The following is a 15,216-nucleotide window of genomic DNA, read 5'->3' on the forward strand; positions in this document are numbered from 1 at the left end:
CAGGTTTATGGCTGTTATGCCATAAATGCATTATACTTATTTACCCTGGTTCCTTATGTAGAAAGAAGATGGTCCCAGAGACAAATATGGATTTCTTTTGTCCAAATACTTTACATGTTCTATTTTTTCTCTCCCATTAATTGATTTGTTGATTTAAAGTTACTGACATAGAAGCTTAATCAGACTATTATGTGATATCTTTTCTCTTGCCTCCTCTCTGTGCTGCAATGATTTTAGTAAAAATATGAAAATGACAAACATTTCTTATACACTGAAGTTGAAAAATGAACAAAGATATGATTTAAAGGAGCAAATTAGATTAAAGAAACTTCTACATTATCCATTACAACCCACAAAATTATTTTAGTCCCAGGGAGGGATTTTTTCACTTTCTTATTTACAGAAGCATAATATCATTAACATAATTTACAAGTGATTTTTCAAAGGTATTTCTATATTATTTAAGATATATATATCTGGAGAATTCTATGTGATTCCTTGCAGCATTTCATTATTCCATGACCTTTGCAGATCATCTCCTTCTTTTAATACCATGAATTTCTCTTGCTTATTTGTGCCATAGAAATTAAGGGCATTGTCATCTGTGTCAATACTTGATGGACACTGAATTGAGAACAGGGTAGTCTGGATTTAGACTTTCTAATAGCAATCTCCTTCCTTACAGCACTTCCAGTGACCAGAATTCTTTAGTTAATACCATGAAAAAGTTTAAAACAGAAGTTCAAACACATTTTGCTCATGTAGATAGTAATCTGCCATCTTGAAGAATATGGTACAGAAGCCTGAATTAGATTAATTAGTTTATGATTTTGACTCAGTGCTCATGGCTGAAGAACATAAGAGTTTAAGGTCTTGCAGATGAGTTCACGAAGTTATTTCTAAGGTGAATCTGTGGTGACAAACTAATATTAATAAATTTAAATACAAACAGTATTAATAAACTTTTAAAATGTTTCTGTAGAAAATTTACTTCAATATTAATTGCAGCTCACAATAGACTAAAGCAAACATTTCAGTAATTTGAATTGTGAATGTTCTCATATGCTTATTAAATTCATTTTTAAAGAAACTTCTGTAACATTTTAAAAATAATTTCTCTGGAAAGCTGTCATTAATATGACTAGTAAAATCAGTATATTTCAGTAATTAAATGTTCATGCTTCTTATACAGCATGTCACTAGATGTCACTCTGGATTCCATTATTTGGCATTCTGGTGATTTCTAAATTTTTCTGCCTTTCTGTATCTATTTTCCCCACAACAAACCTGAACAGACAACGTAAAATGTGCATGAATAACACAGAATTGCTGACTGAATGTCAATTTTCTAGTGTGTGACTTCTATTGATCATTCATTATTGACATGAAGGTCTCTAGTGTCTCTCCTTTTTTCTTTAAACTCTTTCTCAGCTAAAATTTCCAAACAACAGAACCAGGAGGCCTTGAAGAATGGGATGATTCAGGTCTCTTAGGATGCTTTACAGAGTACTTTGACCTCAGGAAGGCATCAGAGGTACCTTCTTATAAAGACTCAACAACTGTTTGGAATTAAAAGTTAAACACTGGGAAGAAAAAGTATCTTCTACTTAAATTGAACCACTTTTATTGACACATTTTTGGTGTAAATATAACTGGCTGCTTTTGGCAAACATAAAGACTTTTTAAACAGTTTCCTAAATGTATGTATTTCCCTTCCTTGTAGCAAATAAAATATAAATAGCATTTTCATGGTGACAAATGACATGTAGTACAGTATTCTATGATCATGGTTCCAGGATTTTATTTCTTTTAGCTTTGTATACATTAATTAAGTATACACAATCAGGGTTGAGTGCAGAGACAGCTAAATAAACAAATGACACTGTAGAAAGGTCTTTCTGCATACTAATCATATCCTACATCTGCAAGCAAAAGCTCTATAAATCGATTTGCTCTTTCACATCAAAAGACAAACAGTGAGGCAAGTCAGCAGTTCCTTTGTCAAAGTCACAGAGATTGCTGTTCTTCACAAATGCATTTCTACAGAGCTGAATTCAACCATTTGATGATTAGCATTATTGGCAACTCTTCAAAGAAGATTCATCAAGTAATTTGCAATTGGATTGGTTGCCATTTTTGTGATTCTACCCCATGAAATTGAACAAAAAATGATTGACATTTGAATTCTTACTTGGAGGACAAAGTGAACTAGCGTAAGAAAAAGAAGCAAGCAGATTCCCAAGAGGTTGAGAAGATGCTGTGATGTTGGTGGTGATTCCCACATGGACCAGATAAGATAGATCTGAAAATTAAATGAGTGGGTAGGGCAGAGGCAAGCAGGAAGATGTAACTTCCTATGAATATAAGAAAAAATAAGAGAGCTAAATTTTTAAGATGTCAGTGTATATATCTGTGCTTATGTAACCCCTCTAAACACTAAATCCATTCATGTGAGAAAAATCTCACTGTGGAGGGAAAATCAGTCTATCACTTTGCATCCTTTGCGAGCAAGAATTGAGTTCTCAGGTACCAATGTACATTAGATATGTATGACAAAATTAAAGAGTAACACAACATTTTTGTGTGTGCATGTAAATAAAATACAGCTGTGTGAGAAGCTGCAAGTGATGTGACTGAGTACAAAATTATTCAGACCTTGATAATGTTACTTGCGCACAGGTTTCCATTTTTCAAAAAAAAACCCAACCCACAAAGCAAACAAAAAATACTTGCTGGAATTATTATATATTTTGTCTCCTGCTATCGGTGTTCCAGAAATTATGAAGATACTTGGATTCCTCCTTGAGTATGGTATTTCCTAAAACAGGAGAAGGGTGGAACTTAATACAGAAATGTATTCATAGAAGATTAGGTGTATATGAGTTCATTTGTATATGAGTTCAATAGCTTTTTTCATCTGCAGGATATTTTATGGGACTTTTTTTGTTGTTGTTGTTATGATGGAGATTATACCTCCATAGACTCTTTTATGAAACAAACTTTCTCTCCTATGTTTTGACCTCTAATGATCACAGATATTTTTAGATAGACTGATCCACCTACTTACATTACATAAGCTTAGCTAAATCTTTGGCTAAATCTTTACAAACCAAACCAGATCTTTAATTCTGAATTTCAACTTCAACAGACTTCCATAATCTAAAATTAGGACCCACAGATAGCTAAAGGCTGAACTTGAAACTATATTGTTATGTACAGTATATCCAAATTGCCTTCTCAAATACACTTGTGAAATAACAGTAATGAAGAAATTGATTCTCTAGTCAAGACACAGATGAGAATACTGATTTACAGAATATATATCACATTGAAATTGAATCTTAGAAGACTTTGGGTTACATTGTCCCAGATTAATTTGTCTAAAACTTGTCACTAACTGAAGGATGGATTTTGAAGATAGCTGGATCCCTACACGTAGCATCCAGAGGCTTCCTTGTCTGATCCTGAATCTGGTGGAAGCAATCATTAAAATATGTTTATTTTACAATCTCAGTGCCTGACCTTAAGACCAAGGGTGTAATACCTCTCTGGAGTGTAGTGGCTGCCTATCTATCCTGCAATACCTCTCAGACTACATATCCTGCTCCATGGTTGGATTAATGCCACTGTCTGGTATTGTATGAAATCCTGCAAACAACTAAAGATGTAACCACCTCCCCAAGTTTTATATGTCTGAGATACTGAGGTCAGGTATGTGGTGACCCTGAATCCTGCCTGTCATCAGGTTGTCCATTAAAGAATGACAGCAGATAATCAGTGTTAAAAATCTGTTAAAAGTAATAGGGTAAAATATATTCCAAATAATGTCTAGGCATATATTTTGCTGCTTTTGGTCAAACCATCATATATAAAAATATAAACACATCTGTATACCTATATATGACAATTTCAAAATAATCAGGTAGAGAAAAATATCTGATATTTTTCATTATTTTTCTTAAAATGACTGTCCATTGCACAATGGCACATATACTATATTTTAAAGAAGCAAATGCTTATTTCCTCTTCATCATATTTATTTCCCTCTTGCAAATTATGTTCTAATGTCAATGTTGGTTTTAGCTCCCAAATCAAAATAACAAAGCTCTCATCTCAAGGAAATACAATGACTTTTAATCAAATGGAATTAAACAAAAACAATTACAACAAAAGAAAAAACAAACAAAACCAAAAATAAGAATAAAATCTAAACAAAAATCAAACCAAACAAAAACAAAACAAAAAAACACAAAGGAAAAATAAAAATATCACTTCAGGCTATGATTGTCCTTACTTTTAAGTTATATCAAATAAATAGTTTGAGGAAATTCAACAAAACTAAAACCACCGAATCTGCCTAGTGATATGAGAATTTCTATTATTTCCAAGGAAATCTTACTTACTTTAAAGGTCAAATAAACAGAAAGAATCAGCAATGCTGATTGGTATTGATATTCAAATAGCTTTGATCTCTGCCCCATTATGAGATCCCTCACAATATAATTGGAGACTATGAAAAACAATGACAGTATAATTAACATGTATTCCAAAAGATCTGTGACTATCATATCTAGGACCTTAATTAAAATAGCTATAATTTTATACCTTTGTTGATTTGAATAGTTCAATATCATATTCACTTCTGGAATAAATAGAGCTGACTCTCACTGAAGTGAATATATCTGCCTTTGGAACAAATATGGTCCTCTGCAACAGCCTATGCATAAAATATGATGGCAACATGTAGAGAAAATGGAGGTACTGTTATTACTGTTATTCTTATTAAGTCTGAAGAAAATGAGTCATCAAATATTTTACCAGATGCTGATTCTTGTATGTAATTTAAATGTTTGTTATTGTGCTATTCAGTGTATGTTTTCAAAAAGAGAATTCATTGCCTTGGAGATCAAGGTTTTGCATAATGGTGTATGAGCTCTTACAGAGTACCATCCTCACTGTTCAGAAAGTTACTTTTTCGAGTATTATATCTCCAAATTATACTAGCATTAGAGAGAGATTGTTTTTATGAGCGGAAGTCAGGATATCACTCATATTAATTGGCTAGCTCATAAAGCCATGAATTGATGAAACTAACCACAGTTCCAAGGGGAATTCTGTGGTAACGGATTTAAAGAACACATCTGATTCTGGGACTTATATTAGCCAGAGTGACTATTCACTCAGTGCTTTCTTTTTTCCTAATTATAGCTGTGCTATCCACTTTCAATGTGATCTTTGTAGTCTACAAACTCTGGCCAATGTTTGCCAATCAGATGTAAAGGAACGAGTTACAGATGCCAACTAGCCCTGCCTTTACTCTGGTGGCAGTTCACCTCTGAAAAACTGTCTATTTTACTTGGTGCTCAGTGCACTAAGTATGGAAATAGCTCCCTCTAGATCCCCAAGACCAGGCATTCAGATTTACCCTTCCCACACAGTGCAGGTAAAATACAAGTCACCTTGGAAATACACTGACAAGGAGAGTAATGCCAAGCTCTTAAGAAAATTGGTTTTGTTGGACTAGAGCAGGGAATCAGGACTAGTGGTTAGAGCTCTAAAAACTATTTCTGCATTAAATAGTCATGACATAGAATACTTAAATACTCTAATAGATGATTCAGTGCCTAATTATTAGATTAGACTGGTGTTACCTCTTTCAGACATCTTAAACATGTACTTGTGATGGTAACCTAGTTTTTACTTAAAAAAACATCCTGTTTCCTTTTGGACATATATATTCAGTAGGTAGGGAACTTCTTGACCAGATGAAAGATATCAACTTTGCTTTGTGCTATAGCAAAGATCTCTATTCCTCTGAGTAAATTCTCTCTCTCAACAGTGGAGTGCAAGGAAAACTGTACAACTTCTGCAAGAAGAAAAAGAGCATCATCAGGATACTGTACAGGCTGGTAAATAAAGCATACTCTTAGCTCAAGGTTGGACTGCATTATAGTTCTGAGCTAGCTAGTTCATGGCAGGATGTTTTGCATTGAAACTGGAAACTAAAATTCCATGTATCACCTGTTGACTACACCGGCACACCACAGTGTCCTGGTCTCTTATAGTATGCTACACTTCTTATCTTGCCATGGACACTGAAGAAGGGGAGTAATTCTTTACTTTCCCCTTAGGGAATTCTGAACACTTGATGATACAAACATGAATACAAGAGTATGGAAGTGATGCATGGCCCATTAATTAAAAAAATAGAATTTGTTGAACAAGATTAGATACCCTGGGGAAAACTTAAAAGGAAGAGAAGGAAAACCTTTCTTTTTCTCTCCTTCTCCCTTTCTCCCTCTTTTCTTCATTCTTCTCCCCTTTTTCTTGCTCTCTTTCCTCTTTCTAACTAGAACTCTCCATTGTTCAGTTTTTCCTTCAGACAGCCTTTCACCTCTGAGGCACCAATAGATTCCATCCTAGGAATCCACAGTAATTTATTTCTGTTTGCTATCTCCTAAATATTGCTCTGATTCCTAATCAGGTGCAGTGTTAATACATTTTCTAAGAAATAGGTGTCTTCATAAGGAGCCATGCATAATTGACACCATTGACTATAATAAAGATAAAATAAATCTGAGTACTAGAACTACATTTCTCAGATGTGGCTTGAATTACATCAGAAGTAGCAGCCCTATTCTTGATTAGGATAAGAAACCATGCATCTACTAAAATAAGCAAAAGGGCTTATTAAATTAATCTCAAATTTTATATCTGTGTGCTAAATTTGCTCCATTGCAGAGACACCTGTATCTTCTTATAGCTGAGCATGTATGAAGGATCACTGTAAATCATCATGTGTTGAAAGTTGGGGCATAGCCTTGATTAATGAAGTGTGGGGCATGGTGCCTCTGGGATGTGGAACAGAGTGCTATAATTTGTGCACTTATACATTTTTACGTACTGGAGTTGACTCTGACTCTTTAATTTTAACATGCCAATTAAGCGTAAGGTTTAAACCACTTAAATAGCTGTCTTCAACTTTAACACATTAATTTATCTTCTACCAATGAACAGAACAATTTACCAAAAATATGGGAAAAATAAAAGTTTGAAAAGTAGCAAAATTAACTTTGATTTGCTTATAGAGTTACCATAATAGGCAAAAGCAGTCTTTCCACCTACCTACAATAAAATATGTTGGACCTTCAGGAAATTTTATTCTTTTGTAGTATGAGAAAAAAAAAAAAAATCAACTTGCACAGAAAATCTGTAAAGTCACAAGCCTTTAATCCCTATTGTTCAGTTACTATAAGCTGACCTAAACTCTTATTGCCATAAAAATATTTTGTGTCAAGATATTTGACTTTCTAGGGCTTCTGCTGAAATGTGCCTAAGCATCCTAGTAGAACTTCTGTTTTATAAGGAGGGTAGAAATTTCATTAAGAGGTACCTGTAAAGATGTGCTTCTCTCTCTCCACACTTCTCCCACAGCTTTTTACCTCAAATATTTGTGAATTTACCTGTTTTGATAAAATAAGCATTGACATAAATACCTTATTAACTGTAAAATCACACTAGATCTAGGTCATTATCTTGGACCTATCTATTTGCATCATCTTGCAAAAACTGCAAGTAAATTTCTATCTCAACTCAAAATAGCGTAATAGTGTATGGCTCACAGATGTATCTAGTGTGTTTTGGCTATCTAATGTTGGTATTTTGATTTTTGTAGTTCCAAACATTTTATTATTTGCAATATTATATATTATTGGTATTTAAATTCTATTTGCATCTAATTTCTTAAAGAAATTAAGGGTAGATTGGTATGGGACATTTGAACTGATAATCATAAGGTCATAGAATATTTTGAATTGTAGATGGCCTTTAATGGTCACCGAGTACAATCTTCCTGTAATGAACAGGGATCTTTAATTTCATCAGGTTTCTCAGTGCTCTGTCTAACCTGACTGAATATTTCCAGGGACGGTACATCTACCACCTCTCTGGTCAGCCTGTTTCAGTGTTTCATCACCTTTATCATAAAAAAAAAATCTTCATTAGTCTAAATCTACCCTTTTTTAGTTTAAAAGCATTGTTCTTTGCTCTCTTGCAACAGGACCTACTAAAATGTTTGTCCCAATCTTTCCTATAGGCCCCTCTAAGTACTGAAAGTGTGCAATAAGGTTGTCTGGAGCCTTTAAGTCTGCCTTCATAGAAGAGGAGATCCACTCCCCTGATCATTTTGGGCTCCTCTCTGGATTCAGTTCAACAGGTCCATGTGATCCTTACGTTGGGGACCCCAGAGCTGGGTGCAGTACTCCAGGTGAGGTCTCACGGGCCTGGAGCAGAAGGGCAGGATCACCTCCCTTGACATGCTAGACATGCTTCTTTTGATGCAGCTCAGGATACCATTTGCTTTCTGGATTCCTGTCCAGCTTTTCATCCACCACTACCTCCAAGCCCTTCTCCCTTTATCTCCCAGCCTGTATTGGCACTGGGAGTTCCACCAATCCAGGTGCAGAATCTTGCACTTGACCTAATTGAACCTCATGAGGTTCACACAGATCCAATTCTGAAGCCCCTTGAGCTCAATAAAAACATGTTATTCACACATTCTTTGTAAATGTAATTTTTTATTTCACTATGACATTAATTATGTCTTATGCTAAGTTCTACTATAAATCTCTTTTACAAACTTTATTTAGTTTACAGAGTGCCGTTTGATAACTATTGACTTCTTCATTTCAGCAAAGAGATGCATGCATTCTGAGATGTTTTTTATTAATAGTATATATGCTTTTATCACCTAGTTAGTAGCAATAGCTTCTTTCCTAACTTTTGTGGTATATATTATATTCCAGAAAGTATTCCTATTTCTTCTGTTCTTCATGTAAATGAAAATGGCTTTGAAATATTACAGTTGGAAGAAGATATTGCCAGATTTATATTTTCATTTTAAGGGTCTCCTCCATTCCTATTTTTAAAGTTTTCTGTTTGGCATTTTTCTTAATTTATATATAATAATCAAAATAGTAGGAAAGACAAGGAGTTCACCTGGTATAGTAGCCTATGTCTGAGGGAACAGAGGGACCAATACAAAATCTCTTCAAAGAAGCTTCAAAACCATATATGAGGCAACAGTAGAATTACATACATTTGAATGCTAAAGCCTCTGTCTGCTTTCTGCCCTGAGACACACCTTTCTGATTGTTTCTTTCTGTAGGTGGTCTAATGCTCAAAGAAGGCTGAAAAAAGTCACTGTTTCAAAAAGTCAAAATTAAACTGCAAATATATTATCCTTTGTCCTCCAAGTGTATCTAGGAATTTTCTATGAAGATGGTTTTTGAAATCTCCTGTGTAACAGAGACTAAGAAATACCTGCTGTATAATGGAAGGCAGTGGAAGGCTCATCTATCTCTTCATAGAAAATTCAATGGTCAGGAAATGTCATTACAGTACAACACAGTGAGTTGTTTCTTCAAACAGTTAGTTGTATAAAATTGTCTGTGTCTTTAGCCATTTTATCTTTTCTGTCTTTTTACCCTTGTGTTGTTGTCTTCATTTATCATCACTTTCTTCATTCCCTGAGACTTCAGGATTTTTCTTTTTTCTTACAAAATGTCTTCATCATTCCTGTGTTAGTCTTTAACATCTAGCAATTGCTTTCTTACCCTCTTTCAGTCATTATAATGAACAGAAACATACTTTAGCTGCACATAGATCAAATCTATTAGAGGTTTGTTTTGAAAGTATTTTGAAAACCACTGTAGAAATGCTCCTAAGTGTAGAGAAGAGAAAATCCTTAACCTTCACAGAGCCTAACAGGTACACAACTTTCACACCCAGCTCATTTCACTCACTAACAAAATAGTACCCTTGCTGCATATTTCCTTTTATTGTCTTTAAGGGGATCGAATCTATCACCATAAATCTTAAATATCTCCAAAACTACAAGTAAAAATACATAAATATATGTAACAGATGCAGAATTGCCTCCTGGGATGCATGTATTATGCATACAGAACTGTCATAACATCCCTCATACAATCACATTTTTTTCCTCTGCTCATGGTCTTTACACCTACCTCATTTTGACAATGTGCCTGGAAGTAATATGGATACTAAAATGTAACTAACATCACAAAAACGTGTTTGCCACTTTTTGGAATTTACTTATTTATACAAATACAGAATCAAAGAAATCCACCTAGATTAGAAAAAGCAGTAACCACACAAAAGTATTTCCTTTTTTTAAACCAAATTACTAAAAACAGAGCTATGATTTTCAAGAAGAAACTGTCTTTTGAACAAATAGTAGACTAAGTTTAATCCACATAGTACAATTTTACATTTTTTAATGTATATTAGCCCTTATTTAGAAGAGAGAAAAAGAACTTAGGTTTTATTTGTATTACAATATATTTCTTGAAATTTGCCAATAATATTGTAAATAGGTCATATTGATCACTGATCTAGCTGATCTAGTTCAAAGTCTTAACTCTTTTATTTGAAAAGTAGTAGATCTTGTAATTCAAGAGTAAAATATTTGGATTATTTTTTTCTAATTTTTATTTTTTTCTAATTCAACACCAAATAGTTTTTGATCTTTCCTCTACTTGATACTGGTAAACTCTACTCACCACTGGCAAGGTCACACCTGGGGTACTGTGTTAGAGATACAGAGGCCCACCTGGAGAGGGTTCAGTGATGTGCTGTGAAGATGTTGAAGGGACTGGAGCATCTCTCCCATGAGGAAGGGCTGAGAGAACTGGGCCTATTTGGCCTGAAGAAAGTGGGGAGGGAAACTAATCAATGTACATAAATACCTGAGCAAAGGTGCAAGAAGGACAGAGCCAGGCTTGTATCAGTGGTGCCCAGCCACAGGACAAAGGTGACAGGCACACACCGAATCACTGGCTTTAGGTCATCCTGCTCAAACTGCGAGTTGGACAAGATGATCTCCAGAGCAACATTCCCTGACATTTCAATGTTTTTGTGGTGTCTTTGAGAATATTTCCCCTTTTTCTCTTTAACAGAAATAAGCACAAAGATAATGTTTTACTTTCAAAAGCAAAATAAAATGCATTGATATGGTGATCTTGCATAGAGCTTGACACAATGAGAGCTTTCATAGGGCAATGACACAAGTTGCTTTGGGCTTTGTCAAACTCTCAGTTGGATGGTCAAAGCTTTTTAACCTCTTATCAGTTACATGTTTCAATAAAGTCTACTACATTAGGTAGGATATTAGATATCACTGAATGAGTGGTAGACGAGCAATAACAAAAGTTATTCAATAATTTCAAGAGGTAAATGCATTACTTGTTTTATGGCTTTATTTCTTTCCACTATATCAGACAAAGTGACTGAACATGACTGCCTGTGTCTTCGCAGATTCATAATGTGTGTCACGAGAGACACAGAAACTGTCCTCAATATTTTTATTTTTAATTCTAATTGATTTCCAAAGACATACAAGAGTAAAAAGATTTTTGAGGACAGCTCTGTTAATAAATGCACACACACACTGCAGCCCTTTATATCAGCAGTATTAATAAACTGTTAACAAAAGTGTACAAGGAAATTATAACACTTTTAGCAAACCATTTCTAAGTAATGTTTCAATTTTTTTTATTGTATTGCATTTATAGTAATATGTGCTGCATTCAGATTAGCTATGTTTAATATTGAAACTCTTCTTCTACCATACCTTTCTTCCTAAGTATGTGATATGAACCATGACATTACAATCTTAAAGCTGTAACAAGAATGAGTTATGTTTGTACTATTTCCCATTCTCATTATATTCTTTGTCACACAATGAATTAATGTTGTGCCATTCTCTGCTCTCATTACAATCTTTTCCTTATGAATGGGGCATCAGAATTTTAATGTCTTTTGTAATCTCTGAGTTATAGGAGTGTGTTACACTACTATGACCTTGCTAATATTTTGCATGGTCATTGGCTGGCTGTGAGGTTACGCCGAGCAGCCAGTCCAGGGCATTTGACAGTCGCTGCTTTGGGATGTTCCACTAACCTGACATAAAGCCCAGGCACACAGGTGCTGCTTCTAAGGACTGCTAAATACGAGGAAGTGTTCATTCTCTTCCCCGGTATGAACAAAGTATTGAGACTTCTATTTCCACAAATTATGAAGCACTTACAGGAATTATAATATGCAAGCTTTTTGCAAGTGCTTTCATTCTTCCTTTGGTTTTATGTTTTTCAGAGGCTTAAAAGCTGTTGTGCATTGCTTCCATATTAAAAAAGAAATTAAATTGAGGCTTCTAAATTTCTGTTGTTCTTAAATTGAAAGCAGTTGGAAGCTAGGAGTTTAACAATTTGCTGATGCACTGAGTATCTGATACACTGAGTGTGTGGCTGACAGATTGGAAACTTCACTTATTAAGTCCCTCTTTTCCAGTTTTGAAACCCAGAAACAGGGTATATCCACTTTGCACTACCTGTGCTTTTAGCTAAAATTCTGAACATTTCCAGTTATGTGTTTAAATAACTTCTTGTCTCTTTAGAGAGTCTCACTTGATGGAGTTTTGTACTACTAGTTAAAAAAAACCTTTATATTTAAATAATAATAAAGTCTGATATAATTCAGAACATATTGCAGAAACATGGAAAAACAGAATATGAATTATAAAAAGGATTCATGTTTATCAAATATGCTTTTCATGTTAGTTGATTCTTGAAAACATTTTCCAGTTTACCCAACATAAATTATATATATGATAATGAATAAATATGGATTTTCTTTTATTTTTTTATCCTATCATGGAATAAAAACATGTTCATAGCCCTAAGGAGCTGCTATTAAAACTTTTGTGATAAAAAAATCTGAATCAGTTAGGAAAATGTTAATACTGGCATGTTGAATACGATGACAAGTAAATTGGCATATGTCAATCAGTACCATGTTGAAATAAAGCCAGTAACTTAAGTCTTTTTGCTAGAGTATAATTTTCCATTTAACAGAAACGCAACTGTAAGCAATAAACAGTGTTTGACTTAGGTGCTGCTGAAACCCATAACTACTAAATCACAACCCACCCATCAGTCTGAGATACTAAGGAGATTGCTTTGGTTGGGAAGCTGTCATTAAGAATTGTGTAAATCCACTGTGACCTTACAGAGAGTGTGGGAATGAGAACACTAACAGGAGCCTAAGAGCTTTGCTGAATAGCAAAAGGTATCTTGCACACAGAATTCCTCACCTGTCATCCAGTTCTATTTTCTGTCCTGGTGTGGTATTTGACTGCTATAAGAAACACTGATCAGCACTGGTTCATACACACATCTTCTTTATTTAATTGCTTTTTCTTTTTTTTCTTGGAACTCATCAATTTGCATTCTCAGCATCTGGCAAATTTTTAATTCATTTATTGTTGTAATATTTACAGTAAAGTAAATAATTATGTTAGAGCTTGCAAACTGAATTTAGATAAAATAACTTGACTGGTTTGGCCTAGCAGTAATATCACTAACTTTGTCTCTTTACACACAGTCATGTGTGTGAAGGAAAAGCCAGGATCTGGAACCTAACCAATGGCCAGTTAGGAATATGAGCTCTAGTGGGCAGTGCTGTTTTTGTTATTATTAGAAGATTTTAGGAAAACCACTCCTTTGTCAAAATTTAGAGTGTGGGGCAGAGAATGAGCTGAAGGGCTTCTCTACTGCTCTTGCAGCTCAGAGAGCCAAACGTGTCCTGGGCTGCATCCAAAGCCCCGAGGGCAGCAGGGCCAGGGAGGGGATTCTTCCCTTCTGCTCTGCTCTGACCCCACCCGCAGTGTTGCATCCATCTCAGGGGTTCCAGCACAGGAAGGACATGGATCGTTGGGAGTGAGGCCAGGGGAGGGCCACCAAGATATTTAGAGGGATGGAGCAGCTCCACTATGAGGAAAAGCTGAGAGAATTTGGAGTATTTATCTTGGAGAAGGCTCTGGAACCTAAAGAGAAGGCTCTGGAGCTCTGACCTTAAATGAGGCCTTTCAGTACCTAAAGGAGGCCTACAAGAGCTGGAGAGGGTCTGTTTACAGGGATATGTAGGGACAGGATGAGGGGGAATGGCTTTAAACTGAGAGTAGGTTTTGGTGGATATTATGAAGAAATTATTTATTGTGGCCATACTTAGGCACTGGAACAGGTTGCCCTGTTCCAGTGCCTAAGTTGCCCAGAGTTTTGGATGTCCCATCTCTGGAAATGCTCAAGGCCAGGTTGGATGGACCAATGAGCATCCTGGTTTAGAGGAAGGTTCCTTGCTCATGACAGGAGGATTGGAACTACATGATATTTAAGGTGCCTTCCAACCCAAACTATGATTCTATGATACTGGAAGAATGTGAGAAGATCCATTTTGAGCTACATCAGCAGCTGTATATATTTTCGAAAGTCACTGGGCTTTATCTCCATTGTATAATCCTTTAAGAATAAGCTACAAATTAAGAAGAACTTCAATTCTGTGGCTGCATTATTATGGTGTCTCAGGAAGGTCTGATCCAGGAAACTAAACCTACCACTTGAAGTTGGTTTTTCTGGGAAGAAATGGGAGGGACTGTGCTGTGACACAAGATCACAAAACAAATATTGCAGATTTATTGGTTTCTGTGAGAGTTGTAGGACAATGGCCTTCATATATTAGCTCATTTACTTCTAAATTAATATATTTATACCAAAATAATTTTTTTCTTTCTCTTTTTTCTTTACATTTTTGGTGTCTGCTTGCACTCTCATCCTTTGCATTTAAATTGGAAGGTCCTGTCACCATTTAATTACTAACAAATGCAACTGTGTAACAAAGTTAAGTTAGGAATATGTGTCAAGTTTTAAATTTCTCTTTAGAGACTTGACTTAATTTGATTTGGGTAATGTAGTTAGGCAAAATGAAGTTTACATAACATTAATTCTGTCCCAGAACAGTGGTGTCCACAACTTGTGTGAGGAGGAAAGTTCACATGTTTTAAACTTTGAAGCAATCCCTTTATAGGTTAAACCTCAAATTCTGAGATTTTCTCCTATTATGTTAAATGTATTAAGAAGATGTTAGATAATTACTTCAGTTTCCAAAACTTTGCGTGGCCACTTTTCTCCAAGGAAAACACAGTTTGGTTTTATTAATTAAAAGGAGTTGATTCCATACAATTTGTGCAATAATCAAAAATATGTGAAAGCAATGGCTAAAACTGAAGTCAAGCTCTGAAATGACAAAACAAAGGTTATTTTTGCATTCTAAAGTCTCTTTTTCCATAAGGATTTTTACTTC

Source organism: Lonchura striata, chromosome 1, assembly GCF_050655825.1.
Source record: "Lonchura striata isolate lonStrDom1 chromosome 1, ASM5065582v1, whole genome shotgun sequence".
NCBI lineage: Eukaryota > Metazoa > Chordata > Aves > Passeriformes > Estrildidae > Lonchura > Lonchura striata.